Raw genomic sequence first — 8,182 nt, 5'->3', positions numbered from 1 at the left:
AATATCCCAGTTGGATTTCTTTCTCTTTTTCAGTAATTATTGTTGAAATGAGACACTTTGGCATGCAGTTATCCTTCTCCACTGCATTTATATCATCCCCATCATTTCCCAATGCAAGTGACAGCTCAGTGTTGACAGCCTCCCTCTGTCCAGACACAGTAATACTTTATAGAACATCAGTAGAGTTAGCTTCATTTGGATCATTAGGAGAAATCAGATTAATGGCATGACTGTATCCAGAGGACTCATATGAATCAGTATCCCAATTAATTGGGCTCAATGGTGATGAAAGCTCTGGTATAGCTTGGTCATACTCAGAGTCACTACTAATGGAAATCACTTAATTCAAGAAATTATCCACCTGCCCCAGCATATCAGCTTTATTCTCTTGTTCCTGGCTGCCATTCTGAACTTCTTTCCCATTACCTACTTGCACTACAGAACCATTAGGATAGTGGTAAATAATAGGCAATCCTCGAGGGGTGGGGTGGGAAGGGGTCAAAAGTTTTATTAAACCCCCTATGGTCAGCATCCATTCTTGCCCATTCCATGTCCCCTTCAATTCTATTGAGAATTTTCTCCTAGATTCGTTGGTCATGATCCAAGACCCCACTTAAGCTCCCCTGGCTAGCATACAGTAAGTTTGGATCATTACCCTACAGTTGATTCAAAACATTAATCTGCTCCACTGTCATATCCCCTTGATTCTCAAATTCCTCCTCAACACTGTGCAAATGGTCATTTTGTACAGTAGCTTCATCTATCCATCCCCCAGCACCCCTGACAACATCATTTCCCTCTAGTAACTCATTCTCAAGCCCATTCTTATTTCTAACAGCCCCTCCCCTATTAAGTTGTTCCTTCCCTCCTACTCACCCATTCTCATTAACATTACCAAGAGTATCCTCCATTTCCACATCATCAATAGCATTAGCACCATGATCCTGATTAATCACCCCCGCCCCCCTTCCCCTCCCACAACCCGATTACCAACCTGAAAAATCACAGGTCCTATAAAAGACTGGGCAGTGACAGCAAAGATCATTCCTAGTAACAGCCCCCCTTCCCCCTGGAGTGATACCCAAATCAAAATCAATCACTCTCTCAGGCGAGTCCCTCCTTTGTCTATTTCTGGTATTTTTCTCATTCCTCAACCAAACCATATAATCTATATACCTGGTAGTAGGTGGTGTTGCCCTTAAGTCCATGTTGAACATGGTATGGTTGCTTTGAAATAGAAACACCACAAAACCTCTTTCCTGTGTTTTATCTAACATCCCGTTATTGCTAGACACTATGGTCATGTTCTCTCCCGACACTGTGAACTCTTATGCCCAATCCTGCCACATCTTATATTAGTGTATTTGAAAATTTCTTTGTACCTAAACAGAACCCCGAGTAGATGACCCCTATCTATGGCCAAGAAAAAACCGGACATCAAGGGTTCATTAAGTTTAATACACACCCTCAGTTTTAGAAAGTCGTTATCAAGTACCACTTCAAAAGCTCAACATAAAATTTTTTACTGAGCAACTTACCAGCAACCCTAGCCACGTCCATTTTAAGGTATTCGAAAGGTAGTCCAAACACTCTGACCCAAACATCAGCATAACAGAATCTAACATTGCGTGGAACCATATCGGGATACAATGTTGCGAACACCATAACAGCTCCGTCAACAGTGGTTGAACTCCTTTCAAGCAGACCTTCCATATCCTCCACATCCGCACAGTGGAGGATAAAGATTTCCCCCATTCTGAAAGCTTTTACCTTGTCTTTCATACTCTACCTTTTCCCAATGATCTCATTTACCTTCTCAGCTTTGAACAGACTGTAATTAACCATGAAGACCAATATACAATTACCCTATAATTCGCTTGATTGACCTAAATGGGCAGGGTCAATGTTAATCACACCCCCGGATCTGGGAAACCTCCATAAATTAATATGTAAGGGATTCATCGGATGAAAATCAGCATTGGGGTGTGGTTGATGAAATTTTTGATGATTGTAAATATTTTGGTGCACATCAGCACGATCTCCCCCAACTCCATTCGCAAAACGCCCAAATTGATGCTCAATCGCCATCTTTTTTTAGTTGCTTTTTTTGATCTGACGGTAAATATAAGATTTTAGTTTGTTGTTATGTTGTATTTAAGGTTTTGATGGATTATGTGATCAAGTGAAGTTTCCCATCTTCATCAGTTATATAGTACTTAGGGAAACCCAGCACCAGGAAAAACCAAACGACACTCCCTAATACAGTGAAAGACGCTGCAGGAATTGGGAAGAGTAATCCCGAGGCCCTCAAAAATACCATAATCCCCAATTAAACACGCTATGAAAGAATAATTATGACAATCTTAAAAGCATTTCGACGGAAGAAATCCTTCCATTTATGCAGAAAATAATTATGGGTTTAGACACCCAATTAAATGTTGTGTAGAGTAATCATTTGGGTGATATTAAGAGATTCAATGTGGATAAAAAATCGTTTCTCAGAGTTAATGTATGCAATTAGATTTTGTAGATATTGATTAGGCTGAAGAACCCTAATTGAAAAGGGGAACCTAGATTCTTTTTAGCTCTTGTGAAAGGAGAGAGTAAAGCTCTCTAGATTTTTTGAGAGAGAATATTTTTGGGATCTTTCACTCTACCAATTTTCATGTGATTAAAATAAGAGCAAAAATTTCCCACTTTTATGTGGGGTGGTCTATTTTTGCACTAAAAGTAGAACAAGAGTTGTTCTCATTTCGACACTACATTTTTATCATCTAAGCAAACCTCTGTCTAAAACTCACTAAAACTATTATTCACATAAGTATTACTAAGGTAGTAATATATTTAATATTAAGGGTTAGTTTCTATATTTATCTAGTAAATAAATATAGAGATTTTTTGGGTGAAATCTTGGGTGCAACTTAAAAGAGGACGGCTAGTTTGGAGTCTTGGAGGATTGGATGATCTTCCCTGTTAATATTTCAGCTCAAGAATAGAATTAGATTGTGGTGTTCATTTATATTTTCTCAATGTAAGCATTTTCTTCATATCTTTTATTTATACCTTTATATTTGTATGCATGTTACATAGATCATTTAATCACTAAATTAAAGTAATTTGGTAAACTAATTATAAGAGTATAATTAGGGGTCTATGACCTTCATGTGGTATCAAAGCTAGCTTGTAGCATGCATGTTGAATTTAGGCATTTTTATCGAGTTATATGATAACATATAAAAATCGAAAATTGGTGTTAAAAAGTGTTTTGGCACGAAATTTTTATTGCATGTGTACTTATAGACCTTATAATGTTTGTGGTCAAATTTGTTGAGTATTGGAATTTATTTTCATCTTTTTTTTTTTATCATATTTCGTCTAAAAACCGAGTTAAAATGCCGTATTTTGGTTAAAAGTTAACTAAAAATAGTTGCATGTTAAATGATATGTGCATTTTATAAGGTCCTTTTGAGCCTCATATGCACGTATTTCTATGCAATTCCCGTGGTTTTAGGCTACGAAATGCCCCGAATATTCTACTTTGGTTCATTTGGCTTTAATTGCAGGAACGGACCAGAAATAAGCAGATTTGAGCCTTGTACTGTCCATGTAGCTTGCATTTAGGAGATGAGCGGATTTGGAGCGGGAATACAACTGCCTTAGGATGCGTGAAGTCATCTTGGAAACAACTCAACGTCCAAATGAGCTGGTGCAGTGGTAGTTGATCGATCGAGAGCTTTTGCTGACCATGTCACTCGATCGAAGCCTTTTAGGTGGTGAACAGTCCTCGATCGAACACCTGCTTTGTTCGATCGAGAGGTGCTCAATTGGAGGTCCTCGATCGAGTACTTAATTTACTCGATCGAGAGGTTTGTGCATGAAGTTGTTCGATCGAGGAGTTCTAATGTTCGATCGAGTAACTTGTTATCTGACGCAAGATTTTAATATCTTGTTATCGTATCTTAGGTTAAATAAATATCTCTCCTATAAATAGGAGAGACTGGATTTGGTTTGGCGCTCTCTCGGTCCCTTTTCATTATTTCTGGTTGAACATTGCTTTGTTTCTAATATTTCCGGATCTGAACGTTTATAATCTCTCTTCATCTCTTTTATTCAAGTATTATTTCTCTTTCGCATACTTAATTTATTGTATTTAATTTCTCTTTTATTAGTATTTTTATTTAATTTATCTTTAATCATCCTTACACCGTGCTTTCTATTGCTTTATCTTTCGTAATCGCTTTATTTATCGTTATGCATAGCTAATTTCTCTATTGCTAGGATTAGGGGAACCGTGGTAGTGTAGCAATGATGCGATAATTGGTTTAGGAGGTTTACATGTGAGAATTGTTTTATAGCATTATAACTGTCATTATTAGGTTGAATGCATGCAACTGAAGTAATTAAACTGGTTAAATTCAAACCTAGATCGGAAGATTGGAATGAATAGACCTGTTATGAACAATAGACTACTTTAATGAGGGCGAAAGCTAAGTTAGTAGTATTTTAGGGTGGATAGCGGACCGAAAGGACCTTTAACTACGCCAAATGAGACCTTCAATAACGGTCAGATAATGCAATTACCGTTATTAAATAGAAACACGGAACCGTTATTGGAACGACTGTTGTTAAATATATATCATGGTAACGTTATCACAATTCAAGAAACGTTATAAAACTGTTGTTCAATATGTTTATGGCAACGGGTATACTTTTAAGAAATCGTTATTAAATATTAATAATGGTTTCAAACCCGTTGTCCTAGTTTACTATTGACAACGGTTTAGTGGTTCCAAAACCGTTTTTAAATATTATATATGATAACAGTTCATTTAATTATCTTATTTAATTAAATGTCAAAATTTAACAACGGTTTTATTGCGTGCTAAACCGTTGTTATATTTATCAATTGATGAAACATTTACAAAGGTTCTTCTTAAATAAACCGTTGTTATCATTTTGAACTCGACAACGGTTATTGTTCGTTATCTTATATTTTGGCGGTTTGAGTGGGAGGGAAAATATGTCAACGGTTATCGTTTTTAATTTTGTTTTTTTTAAAAAAATGATTTTAGCTTGTTCTAGCAGCTGCTGAAATGATATTTTTTCAGCAGCGTTTGTAGCCGCTGTTGGAATGCTATTTTTCACCTGTTGTTGAAAATAGCATTCCAGCAGCTGTGCACTATAAAAATTCAATCCTGCATCAAAATATTACGCCCCGTGATCAATCAAACCCAGTTTCAAAACAGTACAAATAGGATGATCAAAAGCCAAAGCACAACTTCCTCAAAAAAACAAAAGAAGCCAATACACAATGGCTCTACACACACACACACACACACACACACACACACACACACACACACACACACACACACACACACACACACACACACACACACACACACACACACACACACACACACACACACACACACACACACACACGTACATAAAGCATGAGCAAACTATTGGGACTCCGCTAATGAAACAACATAACTGGCCCACATATTTCTCATCTGATTGATGTCCTCTGGCGAATATTCTGGGGCATTGTTGAGTATTAGTGGAAACTACAATTCAAAATATACATAATCAAAATAGATATAATACATGGAAGTATTCAGAATTGAACTCAATTTACATCTGAAATAGTTTTTAAATCACACTAACCTGTATCGGAATAGTAGAAAGTTTTCCATTTATAACCTTCCACATGGACTGACAAACGTAAAATGCGCATTGTTTGTTTTCTGAGGCTTTAGGAGAGTATTATATAAATCACACACAAATCGGCTGAATTGAATAATCAACCTCTCGCATAAACATTAATTAAATGATACGAGTAATTATTAAGAATACACTTACTATTGGCGTGATAAAATTGGGATAAGTGTTGCTTTCATATTTCCCAAGTGGACATAATCTTTTTTTTGCTTCAAAAACACTAATACATAAATATACACACATGCCATTATTATTTGCATATATATGGCTCAAGTCATACAATACCAAATGACATTATTGAAGGTTGTAAACTTACTCAGTTATCATCCTTACAAAACTGTCGGAGGGTTTGCCTTCGCGAGAGTCAATCCAGTACACTATTTTGGTTACTACTTGGATTGCCAATAGCACCCAATCTTTCCTATTCAATTTGGGATATTGAACTGTTAGTTCATTTTCACGCATTTAAGCGTGTTAATAATAAATTTATAGAACCGTAACTCATTACAATAATCATGTACTATACATACATATTCTCATTGTAGGGGGCAAGCCATAGTTTTTTGGACGAGATCAACCGACGAGCGATACTAATGATTTGTTCTTCAAATGAAATTAAGTGCACAGAGAACGCCTTAGGACTCAAGAATCTGTAGGTGTGAATTAGGACCTCCCACTCACCGAACTGATTATTGAGGTACCTATTACGCCACAAGGAACGAAGATTGTTATTGTAATTGATAATTTAAACGAACATCATTATTCCTAAATGGAAATGACTAAATAGTTTTATTAATAAAACTTACTTCATCCAAATCAAAATATGAACAGCATCTAAATTGTCAAGGTCCACAAATTCCATCAGTTTCTTCGGGTCCAGTAGGGCTATATCAGCTGCGCCCATAACTTCCTTTTCAATGTTAATCATTACTACATCCCCTGTAGGTGACCTCTTTACAGCTAGGTTGTACAAAGTCTTCAGCGAAGCAGTTTTCATCTTTTTCTTATATTCACACGATTCATAATAAGAATCATAAGCAGGCTTGACTGCAACAACTTTTGTTAACGTAGTAGTAATTGCTTTAGCTGCCATCATGGCTTTGCTTAAGTTCTGTAAATGTAAATATTAAAGTACTTACGATATGTTAATATTCATACCCTAATCTATTTAAAGAACAAGTAATACTTAACGTCTTCATATAGGTACCTCGGGGATGACAACATTGATGAGGTTGTCAGGCCATTGCAAATAAGAGCTTAGGGCTTCTTTCAAATAAGTGACCTCCTCATTGGGAAATGGTACTTTTACTTCCCCATACTCGTCTTTATATAATTGGGACACTTCCACTTTCCTACAATTGTGACGAAGGGGTATACCATGAACCTTAACTTGCTGAAGCCGGTCGTAATTGAACATGTATCCCCTGGCAACAGCAACTTTCTGTTTCCCTTGTAAATAGGACAGACGACAAGACACCTTGAAATCGCCCTTCACGTCAGGTTTAATCAATTAGTACACATACATTCACTACCTTTAATAACTTTCATAAGTAAAAAACGTGTATGATATGAATAATTATAAACTAACAGCTATTACCTTTTTCGGTGCTGAGAAAAACATCTGATCATCAACTACCTCAACTTCATCCTGTGTCATGGCCTTCCGGGCATCCTCTTCCTCTTCAACTGCCTATTATGGATCCTCGGTTCCCACTTCAGTCTCTTTTCCCATTTTTTTCTCCCTTGTCATGTCATCCTCGGCTTCCTTCTTTACATTAACACTTGTTCATATAACAGGTACTGATTTTCCAAATCATATAACTGACTGTATATAAGACATAAATATTATTACCTCTTTTTCCTCCTCCTCCTGCTCCTCCTCCTCCTCTTCTTCCTTTATGACTTGTTGAACCATATCCAACTCCTTTTCTGATAGCTTTTCCCCAGTTTCCAACATTCTCACCATTAACCTCGCTATTTTCTGTAGCTGTGTAGTAGAAATTAATGTCAACATATATAATTTTAAATTAATTACGTTGGTTCAAATACAATATTTATAGATTACCTTCTTGAAATCATCACCACGTCTAGTAGTTTTCCCAAAATACTTAGTGATACCAACATGCGTTCCTACCCCTCTCACACGACCTGGATGCTCTGCTTTGCCGATTGCCCTAGCAAGAATGTCATCACGTCCTTCAGGCTTCCATTTTCCTTCTTGTACCTCCTTCTCACAGATCCTCTACATACACATAAAACCATTATGCAACTCACAATTATATAACTCTTACTACTAGTGGTAGGAGTGACACATCTATAAAAAAACTTACAATTTTCTCTTTGATGTCCTTATCTTATTCAGTTTTCGTCCTTCCGTTCTTAGGATTGTGACCTTCCACCCAAGCGTCGTGACGACTGAATTTTCCAAGCTTTGCCTACAATTCATTCATCACATTGA

This window comes from Silene latifolia, chromosome Y, assembly GCF_048544455.1.
Source record: "Silene latifolia isolate original U9 population chromosome Y, ASM4854445v1, whole genome shotgun sequence".
NCBI classification, from domain to species: Eukaryota; Viridiplantae; Streptophyta; class Magnoliopsida; order Caryophyllales; family Caryophyllaceae; genus Silene; species Silene latifolia.
The sequence above is the reverse complement of the archived record's forward strand: the minus strand, read 5'-3'. Positions refer to the sequence as shown.